The sequence below is a fragment of the Ursus maritimus genome, unplaced genomic scaffold (genome assembly GCF_017311325.1).
Source record: "Ursus maritimus isolate PB19 unplaced genomic scaffold, ASM1731132v1 scaffold_19, whole genome shotgun sequence".
NCBI lineage: Eukaryota > Metazoa > Chordata > Mammalia > Carnivora > Ursidae > Ursus > Ursus maritimus.
The window spans coordinates 27,117,327-27,135,564 of NW_024424341.1; the positions used below are offsets into that span (position 1 = coordinate 27,117,327).

Sequence of the window (18,238 nt, forward strand, 5' to 3'; positions counted from 1 at the left end):
TTTTAAACCTGAGTGGTGTACATAATATTTGCACATTGTGAGTGGTGTACATAATATTTGCACATTGTGAATATGCTCCTCAGTCCCATGTGGCAAGAACTGTGGATTGGCTCACACAACATCCTTTCCATCCTCTTTCTACCATGGAAGCCAGAAAGCAAAAAAACTTCTAGATTCTCTGCTGTTTGGAGTAGCTATGTGATATAATTTTGGCCACTAAGAATGTAAGCTCAATGAGAACAGGGATTTTTGTCTATTTTGTTCTCTACTGGTCAAAACTCACCAAATTGTATACTCTAAAAATATCCAAAAAATAAAAAAATAAATATCCAGTTTGGGTGGGGGATTAGGAACATTGTGGGAGTGGGAGGACATGACTTACTAGAACTCAACATAGACCATGGCATGGCCACTGAAATGGGTTATTCATGCATTACATGGCCACCCAACTACCATGAGTCACACTGTGCCGAAATCAAGGACGAATAATGACCAGTCCTGGTGTTTGAAGAGGTCAGACTTCAAAACAAAACAGAACGTCTAAAGAAATTCTTTAAAGAGGATAAGATAAGATGTTGCTCATGGGTACAAACTTGCAACCAGTAGTAAATAAGTCCTAGAGACCTAATGTACAATATAGTGAATAGAAACAACAATATTGTATTATAATCATCAAACTTCCTAAGAGACCAGAACTTCATTATTCTAACCCCTAAAAATAAATTATAATTATGTAACATGATAGAGGTGCTGGTTGTCACTATAATGGCAATCATATTACAATATGTAAATGTATAAAATTAACATGTTGTACACCTTAAATTTACACGATGTTGTATGTTAAATATATTTCAATTTAAAAAACATCCAGGGATGCCTGGGTGGCTCAGTCGGTTAAGCGTCCGACTCTTGATTTCAGCTCAGGTAATGATCTCAGGGCTGTGAAATCAATCCCCATCTCAGTGTGGAGACTACTTAACATTCTCTCTCTCTCTCTGTGCCCCTTCTCTGCTCCCATGCGCTCTCTTTCTCTCTCAAAAAAAAAAAAAGCCATCCAGTTTGTTGTATAATTTTATTTCACTAATGTGAAAAATAAGGGAGATTGTTAAGAAAATTAAAAGGCAAGTTAAAAACTGGGTTAAAAAAAAACAATAACAAATTTCCTGGCCCTTCAGGAATCCTGAGAGAAAGGGAGGAACCAAGAAATCTATTTCTCTAATCTCAAGTAAATTGCAGAGCTAGCCGATATTTATCCAACCAACACTAGATGTCACCATCGTGCTGTGCAGATGTAGCTGGCCCTCAGGAGTGCTATTTAATAGGACAGGGTCAGGCTTTTCAAGTGTTTGAAGGTTGTTCATTTTTTCACCCCCATTTGATGCCAGAATATGATTACTATGGTTTTCCGGAAACTCCCTGAACCTTGATCTTCTCTTGTTTATGACTCATTCTACGTTTCTTGTGCTTGGTACTGCTTGGGGCCACCTTCTAAGGAACACACCAAAGTGGGGGTACCGGCCTCAGTGCTTCCTGGGAAGGACGGCCATGTGCAGGTATCCTGTGTGTCTCTGCCTTGGACCTGTGCTTGCTTCTCCCCAGAGGCCTCACAGGTGCAAACTCCACTACTAGAGCTGGAAAGAGAGTGACCCAGGGATGGGGAGCACGAGGGGAGTGTGTGCAGGTGGCACTGCCCAGGCGTGAGAAAGGGAGAGACAAGGACCCCACCTCCTCAGGGGCTAGACACACATTTAACATGGGGAGACTTCCTGGTCCTGGGAAACTGAACAGCCTCCTGGGTTCTGTCACCAAAGGCTAGAGCTTTAACTAAGGCTGTTGTAGTACCCAGTTGTTTGGGAGCATCCAAAACTACCAGTTTGGTACAAGAAATCATATGTAACACACAGAACTTATTGTCCCCAGTCTTTAATGATTCCTGGACTTTGGCAAGAAAGAGCAANAAAGAGTGTATTGTACATGAACTATAAGAGGGTGATTAGTGAGAAGAGAGCTCACTTACTTAATTTGTTGCATTAGTTGTTAGTAATTTAGGAAATTCTTCATGGGCACATGGGATCTTGTCCTGAGTGAAAAGAGGAAGGGCTCTCCAGATATTAGAAACACAAGGTTTCCCATTTGTGAGGCTATCTAGGTAAAGGCAATCACCCTATTCACAGGCTTATTTACCTTCGTACTTACAGAAAATAACCCAGTCACCTAACCAGAGTATGTCTCATCCATTTGCTGTATTGATGCTTTTAAGAATATTTTAACCTATTTACATTCATTGGGATAAAATTTGGTCTGACGTCTGTCATCTTAAATGCTTTTAATTTTTGATGATTATTTCTGTCCTATTTAGTCCCTTTTGCTATGTGGACTTGCCTTTCTTTGCTCTTTTATCATCCTTTGCTGTTCTGGAAGATATTTCTCCTGTTTTATTCTACTAGTGGTACTGTTGAGATTTTAAAACATTCTTAGAAATATTTTAGGTGTAAAAAAAAAAGAGTATAATAAACTTCTATGTACCTCCCCTTAGCTTTATCATATGTGAACATTTTGTTATGGCTGTTTCGCATGTTTCTAAGAACTAAAGCAGCACAGATGTAGTTGAAGTCCCCTGTATTAAATTGCATTTCCCTCTGTGGCTCCAGAGGCAGTTTACCATCTGAATATGGTGTTAGTTGTGCCCATCGATGCTTTTAAACTTGTTATATAAGGTTATTTCCATAAACAACATAACATTATTTTGCATATTTTGAATCACATAAATGGTATATCTTTCTGCAGCTTACTTTTTATTTTTTTATTTATTTTTTATTTTTAAAGATTTTATTTATTTATTTGACAGAGAGAGACAGCCAGCGAGAGAGGGAACACAAGCAGGGGGAGTGGGAGAGAAAGAAGCAGGCTCCTGGTGGAGAAGCCTGATGTGGGGCTCAATTCCAGAATGCTGGGATCACGTCTGGGATCCTGCCCTGAGCCGAAGGCAGCCGCTTAATGACTGTGCCACCCAGGCGCCCCCTGCAGCTTACTTTTTAAATTCAACATTGTGTGATTGAGATTTTTTTTAAAGATTTTATTTATTTGATATATATATATAGAGAGAGAGAGCATAAGCAGGGGGAGGGGCACGGGGAGAGAGAGAATCTCAAGCAGGTTCTGTGCCCAGTGCAGAGCCTAACAAGGGGCCCGACGCAAGGCTGATCCCACAACCCTGATATCATGACTTGAACCGAAATCAAGAGTCAGACGCTCATGCAACTGAGCCACCCAGGTGCCCCTCAGGAGCAATTCTTTTTTTTTTAATAATATTTTTGTATTATATTATGTTAGTCACCATACATACATCCCTGGTTTTTGATGTAAAGTTCCATGATTCATTAGTTGCGTAAAACACCCAGTGCACTATGCAATACGTGCCCTCCTTACTACCCATCACGAGCCTATCCCATTCCCCCACCCCCCTCCCCTCTGAAGCCCTCAGTTTGTTTCTCAGAGTCCATAGTCTCTCATGCTTCATTCCCCCTTCTGATTACCCCCCCTTTATTTATCCCTTTCTTCTACCGATCTTCCTAGTTCTTATGTTCCATAGATGAGAGAAACCATATGATAATTGTCTTTCTCTGCTTGACTTATTTCACTTAGCATTATCTCCTCCAGTGCCGTCCATGTTGCAGCAAATGTTGAGAACTCATTCTTTCTGATAGCTGAGTAATATTCCATTGTATATATGGACCACATCTTCTTAACCCAGTCATCTGTTGAAGGGCATCTTGGCTCCTTCCACGATTTAGCTATTGTGGACAATGCTGCTATGAACATTGGGGTGCATACGCCCTTCTCTTCACTACATCTGTATCTTTGGGGTATATACCCAGTAGTGCAATTGCTGGATCATAGGGTAGCTCAATTTTTAACATTTTAAGGGACCTCCACACTGTTTTCCAGAGTGGCTGTACCAACTTGCATTCCCACCAACAATGTAGGAGGGATCCCCTTTCTCTGCATCCTCTCCAACAATTGCTGTTTCCTGCCTTGTTAATTTTTGCCATTCTAACTGGCGTAAGGTGGTATCTCAGTGTGGTTTTGATTTGAATTTCCCTGATGGCTAATGATTTTGAACATTTTTTCATGTGTCTGTTAGCCATTTGTATGTCTTCATTGGAAAAGTGTCTATTCATATCTTCTGTCCATTTTATGATTTGTTTGTTTCTTGTGTATTGAGTTTGAGAAGTTCTTTGTAGATCTTGGATACCAGTCTTTTATATGTAGCATCATTTGAAAATATATTCTCCCATTCCGTGGGCTGCCTCTTAGTTTTTTTGACTGTTTCCTTGGCTGTGCAGAAGCTTTTTTATCTTGATGAAGTCCCACAAGTTCGTTTTATCTTTTGTTTCTCTTGCCTTTGCAGATGTGTCATGAAAGGTTGCTTTGGCCGATGTCGTAGAGGTTGCTGCCTATGTTCTCCTCTAGGATTTTGATGGATTCCTGTCTCACATCGAGGTCTTTCATCCATTTGGAGTTTATCTTTGTGTATGGTGTGAGAGAGTGGTCAAGTTTCATTCTTTTGCATGTGGCTGTCCAATTTTCCCAGCACCATTTATTGAAGAGACTGTCTTTTTTCCACCGGATGTTTTTTTCCTGCTTTATCAAAGATTAGTTGCCCAAAGAGCCGAGGGTCCATTTCTGGGTTCTCTATTCTGTTCCATTGGTCTATGTGTCTGTTTTTGTGCCAGTAGCATGCTTTCTTTGTGATCACAGCTTTGTAGTACAGCTTGAAATCCGTCATTGTCATGCCCCCAGCTTTATTTTTCCTTTTCAACAATTCCTTGGCGATTCAGGGCCTTTTCTGGTTCCACACAAATTTAAGGGCTGTTTGTTCCAGTTCTTTGAAAAATGTCATTGGTATTTTGATCAGGATAGCATTGAAAGTGTAGATTGCTCTGGGTAGCATGGACATTTTAACTATGTTAATTCTTCCGATCCATGAGCATGGAATATTTTTCCATCTTTTTGTGTCTTCTTCAACGTCTTTCAAGAGTAATTTGTAGTTTCTAGAATATAGATCCTTTACGTCTCCCCTCAGGAGCAATTCTTAAGTGTAATATTGTTTTTTCATTTCTAAATATAGATGATATAACCAAGACTGCAAATGAATTCATAACAACAAAAGATAGAGCAAAGGAGGAGATTGTGCTCTCTAGTAAACTCCAGAGAAACCTTTTCCAAGGAACTACCTTTCTAGAAGACTATGAACTGAAGAGACAATAGGAAATATCCATGGTGGGGGAAGACGAGGGGAATAGAAGTTTTTTTTCCAGCAGGAGTGGAGAGGATTAGAGTCTCCACTGGAGAGATTATTTTAATCAGTGTACAGACAGTTTATCAGTTTCAAAGCATTCCCAATAGGGAATGTGGAATGTCGGGTATGTGGGAAAGATATCAGCTTTAATTCAAAACTGATCCAGCACTGAAGAATCTACATGGGGATGAGACCCTTCAAATATATAGAATGTAAGAAAACCTTCAGGTGTAACTCTCAACTTAGCATTAGAAAAGTCCACAGAAGAGTTTTCAAACTATCTCAATGTAAGGAATGTGGGAAAACCTTCATTAGGAGTGCAAAACTAACTTGACATTAAGCCACACTGTGGAGAAACCCTTCAAATATATAGAACGTGGAAAAGATTTCAAGTATAGTTGTTACTATAGTAGACATCAAAGAATCGAACTGTAGAGAAGCCTTATGAATGTAATGAATGTGGGGAAAGCTTTCAATGTCAATGCAAATCCAATCAGACATCAAAGAAATCATAATGAGGATAAACCTTATTTGTGTATGCAAGATGGGGATGGTTTCAGCCGCAATTCTATCTTCAACATCAAGAGAATCCACCTTGGGAAGAGACTATGAGTATAATGAGTGTGGGAGAGCCTTCAGATGTAGCTCCTAAAGTAGAAAGCATCAGCTTATTCATACTGGAGAGAAGCTCTTTCAATGTAAAGAGTGTGGAAAAGGCTTCAGCAGAAAACTAATTCAGCATCAAAAAATCCACAGCGGGGAGAAGCCATGGATATATTAGGTGTGAGAAAGCTCTTAAACGCATAACTTCAGACTTTGTTGGCATCAGAAAATCCACACTGGGGAGACACCTTATGAGTGAAGTGATTGCAGGAAAGCCTTCAGGTGTATCTCCCAAGTGAGTTAATATCAGAATACTTACTTTAGAGAAGAGCCCCCACATTGTTAATGCAAAATTAATTGGGCATTCAGGCCTGCCGTGGGAAGAAACTAAACAAATGCATGTTGTGTGAGAAGGGCTTTAACTGTGGTTCTGAAAGTACCTCCCAATTTGATATGCATCAGAGTATCTACACTGGAGAAAAACTCTAGCAGTGTAAGTACTATGGGAAAGTTTTTCATATTGTTAAAGCAAAATTAAGTGGGCATGATGATAGGAAGAAACTTTGTATGTATGAAGTGTGAGAAAGCTTTCAGCTATAGTTCTAATGGTATTATGTATTACAGAGTTGAGAAATCCAGGGACTGTAAAGCAGGAGTTACTCCCAATTTAGACAGCCTAGGGTCTACCCTGTGGAAACAAGTTCTAATAACACATCTGGAAGGCTTCAGTGTTAAAACAGAACTAATATATCACCTGACAGTCCATTCCAGGGTAAAAGTCTAATAATATAATGAATGTGATAAAAGCATAATTTTCTACTTTTAAATCTTTATTTTTAATGTGAAGTAACTGATATAGAAAAGTATAAAAGTAATCAATTCTCATGTACCCCCCATCTAGGTTAAGCAAATACTGGGATTTTGCCAACGTTTCAAAAATATTTCACAGCTAAAGTCCTGCTTCCCCTATCCCTCCTCCTTGTATCTCCTTGCCTTCCTCCTCCTGCCAGTGTAAACACCTATGCTGGGGTTACTGTGTATCATTGAATTATGCATGTTTTTCTTTTTGGGCTTTTACTCTATGTGTAAGTTCTAGAAATTATCCATAAATATTATATATATTTATAATTTACATATATTTTAAATGTAAAAACATTTTGCATTGTGTCCTTTTGTCACAGGCATTTTTTTAAAAAACTCAGCATGATTTTTATGAGATTTACGTGTTGAAGCTTGTAGCTCTAGTTCGTTTTAACTAATAAATAGAATTCTCTACAGCCTATTTATCTACTCTTAATATTTCAAGGAGTGCCATAGTGAATATCCTCGTATGTATTAAAGAAACAAACTCAAAGAGGTCTATAGGGAGAAAGCCAAAGCAAAGGGGTCTTCATGTTTAATAGTTGGTAAGTTCATGCTACTTACATAGTAAGGGTTACAGAGTGAAGGTAATGACTCACAGATATTAAGAAATCAGTAGGGGTAATATGCTCATTACATATTAAGTGAATAAGCTCAATTTCCTACAACAAGCATATACTAAACAGTGTTTTTTTTTTCACCAAGTAGAGCATGCCAAAACAATTTCCCAAAATAAATATGTAAAAAAGTTTGCAGTAATCATAATCTTGCCATTTAGAGTACGTCCCCTAGGAGGCAAATATAAAACTTTTGTAGTCAGTGATAGTGTTTTCTCTTTTTTAATGGATGCATTAGACAGAAACTCAAATTCATTATTATAAGACACATTGTGTATTTGTCAGAGTTTAGTTTAAATAAACCAGATTTTATTACAAGGTTTTAGAAATTTATAAAATCGGGGCACCTGGGTGGCTCAGTTGGTTGAGCCTCTGCTTGCGGCTCAGGTCATGATCTCAGGTCATGATCTCAGATTGACCCCTGAGTTGGGCTCCCTGCTCAGCAGGGAGTCTGCTTCTCCCTACTCCTCTTCCCCTGCCCCTCCCCCCTGCTCAAGCTCACGCTCTGTGTCTCTGTCTCAAATAAATAAATAAATCTTTAATTTATAAAATCAATGGGAAGGTTGAAGATGCAGATTCTGGCTAAATTTCTGGGAATGACTCCCACAGCAACCCTGCAGGCCTGTACGATCAAAGGGATTCTAATTCACGCAATAGATTTGAAACTGCCTTCTAGATTACAGCTGGGGAGCTTCTGAACAATGCTGCCTCTTTGGTGAGCTGTGCCACTTGAATCACATAAGTTAGTCTTGCCATGAATATATCTATCCGTGGAGCCCACTCAGAAGCCCACCCACAGGGAATATGGGACATTTGGTGTTTAGCTTTCCATCTTGCAGTACAGAAAGGCACACCGGAAGAAGGCTGGAAAAGATGTTGAGTGAGCCACTCCACAGTATCTAGTACCTGGAGTATGCATTGATTGGACACAAGACTAGTCTGGTGTCCCATCTGGCTTATGCTCCTCTTTTTAATGACTTTAGGTAACTGGTATGTAATATTTTAAAATACTTCTTTAAAGGTATTGATTTCTTAAAAGCATGTATAAGAATATTCATCCCTTTCAAAAATACCATTGTTACTTGTGACTTATGGTATTAAAAAAGTTTTAGGGCTTATAATTTTTTTTATTTATACAAAATGACTCCCTGTGCATGTATGCAAGAGTTTTTTAGGTTCTAGGAATATAACCTATAGGGTCATAGTGCATATGGTTTTTCAATTTTATATTGCCCAGTTGCGCTCCAAAGCATCTGTATATTCACATTCTCAAGAACAAAATATGAGTACCCATTTCCCTGTATCTTTTTTTTTTTAAGATTTTATTTATTTATGTGACAGAGAGACAGCCAGTGAGAGAGGGAACACAGCAGGGGGAGTGGGAGAGGAAGAAGCAGGCTCATAGCGGAGGAGCCCGATGTGGGACTCGATGTGGGACTCGATGTGGGACTCGATGTGGGACTCGATGTGGGACTCGATCCCGGTACGTCGGGATCACGCTCTGAGCCGAAGGCAGACGCTTTAATGACTGCGCTACCCAGGCGCCCCAACCCATTTCCCTATATCTTTATCACTTGTTCTCATACTTGCTATTCTCTTCCTTTGGATCTTTATTAGCTGTATAATAGATATTCTCATTTTATTCTTCATATTTTTTAACCTCTTTTGTATTTTCCACCTCCATCAAACTGTGCTATAGTGTCTGTATTGTTTCACTAAGTTTCATCAACTCCATCTCCTGAGCCTCTAAGAACATGAGTAGTTATCCCCAAATACTAGAATCCCCAAATACTAGAACATGAGCAGCCGAAGTGCCACAACCCCTGTCCAGCCAGAAGCACCGCCCCCTCCCCTCAAGAAGAGACTGTCTGGTTGTATCAGAACAATAGGCTAGGCAGAAGAATTCTGCCTAGAGTTGAAGTTCCCTTTGTATTATTCCTACCTAGGTGAATTTGAACTGAATTACAGTCCAACCTCATCAGGACCTGCTATTTATCTGTCTATGGAGATGTAGGACTGGAAGTGTTTGCAGATCCCCAAGTGATGATCAGGCCCTCAGTGAGTTGAGGCAATGAGAACAGAGATAAAAGCCAGGGTCATAATGCAAAGATGGCCAAGAAGCCTCCTACATACTGTGAGAGCTCTGATGTTTCATCTTTCTAGGATTCAGTTCCGTCAATGGAATAATAGATCTTGAGGTGAAGAAGGCGCATCTCCAACATTGTGCTGTCAAGCCAAAGGCACTGAAGACAGACTAAACGGTGATTTCGGAGCAGTTTGGATGCTGATTATGTATAATGGGTAAGTAAGAATACTTAAAGATTAATTTCTAGAGAGGTACCATCCGGAAGGCTGAATAAATGTGTACATATAAATATGCTTGTGTGTATCTATAGTTACAGCTGATTCCCGTTATAGAATAGCTTGTGAGAGATGCTAATGGTAAAGAGTTCTAAATAGTACTGCCACCATCCAGCTCTTAATTGTTGTGACGGGGACTTTTAATAGCCTTCTAACTGTTCTCTTGACTTAAATGCATTTTTCACACTGCAGTTACAACTCATAAATCTACAACGAAATCAGTCCAATGAACAGAACCAGCCTGAGTACAGCCACGTAAGACAATCCCCAAATACTAGCGCTCATTCGGGATAGCCTTTGGCTTCCTCTGTCCCTTGCGAAGGTTTAAAGTCTGTGCCACCGCAAGCCCTTCGGAGAGAAGGTCGCCTCCTCCCCGCAGGGGCCGGCCCGCGCGGAGAAGCCCGGAAAAATCCGAGGAAGACCCAGCATCCTAAAGCCGAGGAAGCGCGAGTCTGGGAGACGCGCCGGCGGTAACGCACTTCCGGCGCGCCTCCTGCCGTCCACCCGCAGCCCACCGCCCGCCGCTCACGGCCGGAGGTGAGTGTGGTCTGAGAGGCTTCCGTCAGGGGTCCCAGCCTGGCGGTTCCGTGATTCCCGAGGCCTCTGGGAGGCTGACCCGGCAGGGAGTCGGGCGACGGCTTCGCTACCGAGGAGAGCTTCCCCCGCACTCCTTCACTCGTCGCAGCGGCCGCTTCGGGAAATGGGGGCTGAGGGTGTGGGCTGCCGGTGGAAGATATGACTGACGCGCCGCAGTTCAGTCCGTTACCCTACTGAGCGCATATTAAGTGCAGCGTAGTTCCGGTTCCGGCGATGCACCAATGAGTAAGACAGCCATAGGGAACTTTCAGGCTAACGGAGAAGTGGATATAAATTCTGGTCATACCTCTGCCCCTGGTCATAATAACCCCATTGATTTTAGGCAGAAGAACCTTCTGAATGTTCACGGGCCCCGCTTGGCCTGGTGTCTCTCAGCTTCCTCCTCGTCTTGCAGCACACTCCCGTTGCCCCTGCTACAGGCTTCTTGGCCTTGTTAAAACATGCCCCCTTTGGCCTAGTTAAGTCCACTTCTCAAGTCTTCTAAGAGTAGGACAATACCCCTGCTTTCATTGGCACTGTTGACCTCATCATGGGTTTTCAGACCACCACATACCTAGCACATAACAAAGTTATAACCTCACACTTAAATTTTAGTGCAAGTTACACGAGAACAAGTTGTTGGAATCCCTAGTGCCAACCATATCGCGGTGCACAGAGTATACCTCAATAAATACTGACTAAAAGGGCAGATATATTTGTCGTTGCAGTGTAAGATGCTTGATATAAGAAAAGAATACATGCCCAGCAGATCTGGCTTAGTTTGGATCTTCGAGGATATAACTTTCAAATTGAGGCCTGAAGCTCTGAAAAGAAGTTAACAGGTGAAAAGGGGGGCAAATTGGGAAAGGCTATTAGAGGCCGGGGGAAATAGCAGTTGCTGGGACCGAGTTGGGATCCAGTCAAACATGTAATACTTGAGCTATGACATTTCCTTTAATTCGAAAAGTAGTCTATTTCTAGTAAGAAAATTGGGGAAATAATTGAAATGGCACAAAGAAAAAAAATAAGACTACCATTCAGGGATACTGTTTTAAAATTTATATCCATTGAGTGGTTTTGTAGATATTTGTAAGTACATACGATTTACACCATTGAAGGTTGAAATATGAAAATTTCTCATGGCATTTGAATATTTTCCCATGTTGTGAAATATCCTACAGCATGATGGCTGTAATGGCTACTCTTTTTTTTCTGATTTGTACCAAATTGTTGGATATTTAATTCTGCATATTTTTCATGTTAGAAATAACTGTGATGAATGTTTATGAGCAGACACATCTTTGGACACATCTCAGATAAATTCCTCAAATTGGAATTTTTAAAAATTGGTTTTAAAATTTAACTACCTAAGCAAATTTAAACAGTACTACATGCATGTGGTAAGAAAAAGTATTACTTAAGGTTGTATGGGGAAAAAAGAAATCTCCCTCGCAGGTCCATTTTCCAGAGGTAACCACTACTAACAATTTTCTAAATGTGAGCAAATCACACACAACTGAATTTGACATTTTATACTTAACAGTATAGATAGGAATACTTAACAGTATAGATACTTAACAGTATAGATAGGAATATTCTTAAGTAGGTATTTGTCTTGAGAAAAAGATGTAACAATTTACATTCCTACCAGCAGATACTGGTTTCCTGTATTTTCTCCAGTATAAAGCATTATCTTCTTTTTTTTTTTTTTGAAGTTCCCAATTGGATAGATAGAAAAATTACATTTTATTGTTTTAATTTGCTGTCTTTATACAGTAGAGGGTAAACAGCTTTTTGCCTGTTTACTGGCCACTTATAGGTGAATTGCCTGTTCATGATATTTTCTAGGATGTTTGACTTTTGCTTATTGGTTTTGTAAGAACCTGCAGTATTAATATTTTTTGCATATGTCGTAGAGTTAGTTTCCTAGTTTGCTTTTGAGTTTTCCTTAGTCATTTAGCCAGAAGTTTTAAAGTAGTTTAATTTGTCATTTTAAGAGTTTTCTCTTTGTTTCTTTGTCATTTGGCTCGTGACCCTACCACTGTGCTGGAACTGCTCATGCTAGATATCTCTGCGCCCTGGGATATAGACTTACCTTTATTTTCTTTTACTGTTTCTTTGGTTTTGTTTTTCACACTCAAAATTTTAGTGTGTATGTAATTTAGTTCAGTGTATGGTAAAAGATAATTTAATTACACATTTTTTCTAAAGTAGTTAACCAGTTTTCCCAGTGTTGTTCACTGAATAATCCATCCCTTTTCCCCCACTGATTTGGAATGCCATCTTTCTGATTTACTTTTATGCTTTAGTCTTTCCTGGGTCTTAGATTCCGTCTTACTGTTCCAGCAGTATGTTCTTGTACCAGCCTACCTTACTTGTTACACATTTAGCACCTGGTATTGCACGTTTTTTCTTTCCTATTTTCCCTTTTTATTTAAATTTTAGTGGCTATTTTGACTGTTCTTCTGCATCAACCTTGGAATCACTTTATCAGATTTCTAAATAAATTCTGTTCATAATTTGCTTGAAAGTAATATTGGTTAGCTGCTTACAAGTATGGCTCTTGGAATCTGGCAAACTTGGCATGAAATCCAAGTTTGTCTTAAAATCCAGGTTTGACCATCTGTTCTTTGTGTGAACTTGGTGAAGTCTCTTAATCTCTTAGCTTCTGTTTATTCATCTGTTTGGGAGGGGGAACCCAAAACCTAAATCTTTTTTAAAGGAATGTTGTGAGGAGTAAATGAGAAGATGTGTATAAAGCATTTCAGCATGGTGCTGAGCGTGAACAAGCTCTTCATAAAAGGAAGTTATTACTAAATTTAGAGATTAGTTTGGAGAAAAGTCAGCATTTATAGTAAGTTTAATATTGATTGTTTCAATCCAGGAAAATGTTTGCTTTTTCATTTATGTTTGTCAATAATGTTTTATGTAATTTTCTTTACATAAATTTGTTATGTTTCTTATTAAGCTTATTTCCGGGTTCCTTTTTTTTTTTTTTAGACTTTTAAACAAGCTGTTATATTTAAAAATGTATTAAGGTACATGCTAAAAATTTGAACAGTTCAAAAGGCATGGAGTGAAAAGAAAGTCTGTCTTCTGTCCTGGATTCCAATTTCCCACTCTTCCTGCACCAAAAGCATCTTCTGTTACCGGTTTCTCATATAGGTTCCCTGGGCTCTTTTTTTAATGTTTGGTTTGTTTTGCTTTTGTTTATTTATATTTTTGCCCTGCTGTATTGTTTTTACCTAGGAGAGATAGCACTACCTAGTGGTTATGAATATAGCTCTTGTGGCCTAAAATAATTACTTAAACTTTCTAAATCTCGTTTCCTTGTTTCGGTAAAATGAGGACAATAGTTTTACATATCTGTAAATACATAGTATTATAATGAATGTAGAGTGCTGAGTTCTGTAGCTGGCACATTGCAAGCCTAGAGTGAATGTCAGTTGTTATTAGCAGCTAATACAGGTATGCATGTTTAAGGGTAAGTCACTGACTGGGCCAGGCTCACTCTTGGTTCTCTTTGCTTCTTCCCTCAGCCCCTGCCCTTCACTGAGAGGGAGCCCAGGTGATGGCAGCCATGCCCCTGAACGCCTGGCACCAGGTGAGCTGTGACTCCCTCAGATCCTTCAAGAAATCTTATTTGAAGGAAATGGGAAATAAGAGCAGTGATTCAGGCAAAAGTGTTAGAGCCAAAGCAGCAGGAGGGCCCCACTTCATCCCCACAGTGGGACTGGATGATGGGAGAGAGCCGACGATGACACTGAGCAGCCAGAGACTCCAGGGCCCAGGAAGCAATGGCTGGAGACGGCTGGAGAGAGTGAGGAATCAGATGTATAGCCTCCTGCACCCTGAGGATCTCTGCTGAGCTGGAGAGCTCCCAGGTTCAGTAGGGACCCCCACAGAGGGATCCATGAGATAAGGGACTCATGCTGGTGGTGGAGGTATCCAGTGTTCGGTAGGAGTGTTCCAGATCAACAAGGTGACGAGACTCTTGGGAGGTGGGAACAGAGGGATGGTAGGAGGAAGAAGAGAAAAAGGGGGCCTTTACCATTTGTCCTCCAGAAAGAGCAAAGTTGGGGATTCAGGATCAGTGAGGAAAAAATTGGTTCAGGAATGGTGCATGAATGTCTGTCTTGAGAATCAGTACTTCTGGTTGAGGGAAGCAGCATGCTGCAATATGAAACATAGTAGATGACAGGAAATTTAATTTCACAGGAGATCCCCATCAGCCCTCAGGGGCATTGATGGGGCACCTCTTTGAGCTAGTCACCTAACCTCTTTGTGCTTCAGCTGACCTCATCTGTCAGATGGCAACAATGCTGCTCATTCCAGGTTAGGAGAAAGATTCTGCCAGGTGCCTTTCAGCTCTGCAGTGTGCTAGATTGTTGTGTGCTGCTCGATGGGCTCAGTCTTCTTCAGGCTTCGTTATGTCGCATCTCATCATCCATGATCTTATCCCAAGTACCAGTCCCAGATCTTCCATTGTCTGGGTTCCTTTCCATTAGTATGGCCTTGCCTGGAAGCCTAATCTCGACACATCAGAGACACAGTTCATTGTACCCCTTGCACCTCCCACTCATCTTGCACTTCCTGCTAATTGCTAGTATCTCCATGCCACCATCCCTGGTCACTGTTTTCAGATTTTTAGTCATTATTGACTCTTCACTCTCCTTTGTCACCTTGTTTATTCAATCCAAGTTCTGTTGTTCTTGTCTCAGCAGCCATTTGTCCCTTCTTTATATGGCTTTCCTGGTTTTTTTCCCTAAATTTTATTTATTTATTTGAGCGAGAGAGAGAGAAAGCGTGAGTGGGGGGAGGGGCAGAAAGAGAGAGAGAGAGGAATAAACAGACTACCTGCTGAGTGGGGAGCCCAACGCAGGGGTCTGTCCCAGAACCCTGAGATCATGACCTGAGCTGAAGTCCAATGCTTAACTGATTGAACCACCCAGGATCCCCTAGCTTTCCTGATTTTATCATACCTTTCCTGGATATTGTTAGCAGAACCTCTCAACAATTTCCTTTGTCTCCAGTCTTGGGCCATCCTGTCATCTAACATTTATTGCCTATGGAACTCAGGCCCAGGTTCTTGAATTTGAGTTTGTTTTTGTATGGTGATCCATCTAAGTGCATTAGCTCTCAGAGTTGAGGTCAGATTGGCATTTTATAAGGATCTTTCTATGTGCTGGACAGAGGTGGACTTGGAGGATAAGCCTGAAATTAGGGACCGTTGCCATGGTCCAAAGGACAGTTGCTGAGGACTTGAGTTATATGGTGACTAATGATGTTGCATAAGAGTCAGATCCAAGAAATATTTAGGAGATAGAATTGGCAGGATTTGATTGCTGACTGCTTGCCAGAACTAAGCAGTGACTAGGGGGATAGTTGAGAATGATTCTCAGGTTCCCATCCAAGGAGACCAGGCTGAGAGTGGTGCTACTGGCTGAGACAGGGAATCAAAACAATGACCAGCATCTGATGTGAGCACTTAACCATTTGTTTCTCCTTGTACTGAGCAGGATTAGAAGCATTTAAGGGAGGGTGACGGGTTCAGAATTGGACATGTCAGAAACATAACTGGTGTGTGGGTCACTGGGCATCTGAGCCAGGCATGTGACTGACACCAGGACCACATGAGGCCTTGGAGTGAGGATCATGTCCACACGGGGAAGTCACCAAGAAGACAAGAAGGACCACATCATTATGCTGTCTGGGAAGGAAGAGTTTGGGCAGGCAGGCGGTTTCTTGGCAGAGGACAGCTTATCTGAGAGGTATAAAGAGAGACAGCCAGAGAGCCACATAGCAGCAATTAGAATCAGGAAACACTTTATCCTAGGAAGACTGCCTGGAGTTGGAGTTGAGGCTCTTCCAACACAGAGTGCTTTCTGTTGGAGGGGCTCAAGCAGAGGCAGCATCGCCCCCTTTTGTTGAGGGTGGAGGGGTGGGTGGCACAGCAGGGTTCTGTGAGGGCTTCAGGGAATGGGGCCCGTTTGGACAAACCATGACTGTTCTCAGTAGGTGGCTGTGAGAATTGGGATAGGGCAGGCAGATGTGGACAGAGAACAGGGCTCAGTGTAAGTGCAGGGAACAGGATGGATAGGCTGGACTCTGATCAGTAAAGTGGGGCAGGAGGGACATCCCTGGGATGTCACCTGTGAGATGTACAGTCGGAGGCCAATTGTCAGTTTATACAGTGTCTGAAAGACCAGAAGGGCATGTGTAAAAATGAAGAGGGTTTACTTCAGGGAGGCAGATTTGTGAAGATTTTCTCAGTTCCAGTTTTCTATAATGTGACATTGCCTCTTGTAGTAAGTCTCATGTGCAATTAGAAGCTGCTCTGACGGTAAAGGGAGCCTCAGAGCTGCTGGTTGTAGGTGTGGTCGTTCATTAGCACTCAGGGCCATGTCCTTTTACTCTTCATTTCCCATCCATCATGAGACTGTCCCTCAGAACCTCACACTGTCCCCTGTGTTCCACACTCTGGCTCTGAGCCAGAGGATTGGCTGTGGGGCAGCAGGAACCTCTTGTTTTAGGAGGTGGTGACCTTCGAGGATTTGGCTGTCTACTTCACCTGGACAGAATGGGCTGGCCTTTCTCCTTCACAGAGAGCCCTGTGCAGGGAGGTGATGCTGACAAATTACGGGAACTTGACTTCCCTGGGTAAAGCCACTTTGCCTTTGGGACTCAGATTCATAGGACAAGGGTAGGGTGGATTGTGGTGTGAATCTCATAACCTTTTACGTATTTACAGGGGCAAAAACTCCTAAACCCTCACTCAGCCCCAGAAGACGTCAGGCAGGGATGGAGGGAGAAGTCTGAGGTCAGTTTGGGTCTAATGTGGGTTTGACCATTCTCTGGTGAGAACATTTCCCACCATAGGAGTTCTGTGCAGGGCACTATGGGAAAGAAGTATCTTCTGTTGAAGGTAGTGCCTTCAGCTCTCCCAGTGGTCTAAGGAAGACTTCCTTCAGTGCTTTTCTGTGCTTGCATGTGTCTCACAGGATTTCACTGACAAACTCTAAGTGATTTTTTTACGAAGAGGTCACAGATGCTCAGTTTCCTCTTGATCAAAAATCTCCTTGGTCTTCCCCACTTTCCAGCCCACTTCTGTGGGCCTTATCCTTACTGAGCCGCTTTGGGGTTTCCTCATCTGACTGCAGACACAGGGTAATGTGGTACCTCAAGAACACTAACACGAGAGACTCCCCCGCAGTGCCATTTTCTGCCTCCTTTTCAGGGTACCCAGTTTGCAGACTTGCCCTGATCTCACTTCTGGAAGGAGGGGATTTGCCTTGAGGCCTGGTGCCACAGGCCAATCCACCTGCAGAGAGTACCAGTGATGTTTCTAAAGGTAGGTGAGGCAGGTTTGGAACCATCAACCAGAGTCCTTTGTTAGATGCATGTTTTGCCAGTGTTTGAGCGCTTGCTGTGTGCCAAAATGGCACTTCTTTGAGAAGTTCTGGAGGATACTAATTATGGAGACAGAGAGCTAAAAAAGAGAGAATGTGTTAAGTGCTGTTGGTATATTGTTAGTATATACGCAGCAGCCTGTGGGTCACAGCAGGAGGAATTACAGAAATTCAGGTGACACTCTGTCAGTGGCAGGTCACATGTTCTGCATTCAGCAGGTAAGAACGCATTGCAGATGGGGTTGGTGGGGGAAGATAATCTGGCTGGAGGAAAGGAATAATAAAAGATCTAATATAATTCCTGGCATAATATAATATCTGGAAAAGGACTAGTATCTGGAATATATAAACGACTCTTAAAACTCAGGAACAAAAACAAATAAACAACCCAGTTAGGAAATGTGTGAAAGGTGTGAACAGACATTTCACCAAAGGGAACACACAAATGAAAAAGATGCCTGACATCATTACCCGTTAGGGAAATGCAATTTAAAACCACAATGATATGT

At 41.5% G+C, this 18,238-nt stretch overlaps 1 protein-coding gene across 8 annotated transcripts in view; it reads left to right on the forward strand.

The window, feature by feature from the left end:
- Positions 1–8,957: 8,957 nt before the first annotated feature.
- ZNF19 (zinc finger protein 19) overlaps positions 8,958–18,238 on the forward strand; it is a 31,700-nt gene continuing 22,419 nt past the window's right edge. For 5 of the 8 annotated variants that reach the window (XM_040633551.1, XM_040633555.1, XM_008702378.2 and 2 more), the window contains exons 1-4: positions 8,958–10,566; positions 11,049–11,162; positions 13,860–13,924; positions 17,558–17,671. The gene's annotated coding sequence lies outside the window, so the exon portion shown is untranslated. Of the gene's footprint in view, positions 10,567–11,029; positions 11,163–13,859; positions 13,925–17,557; positions 17,672–18,238 lie in introns of those variants that run through there. The other 3 variants (XM_040633554.1, XM_040633553.1, XM_008702377.2) reach the window with 3 other exon arrangements.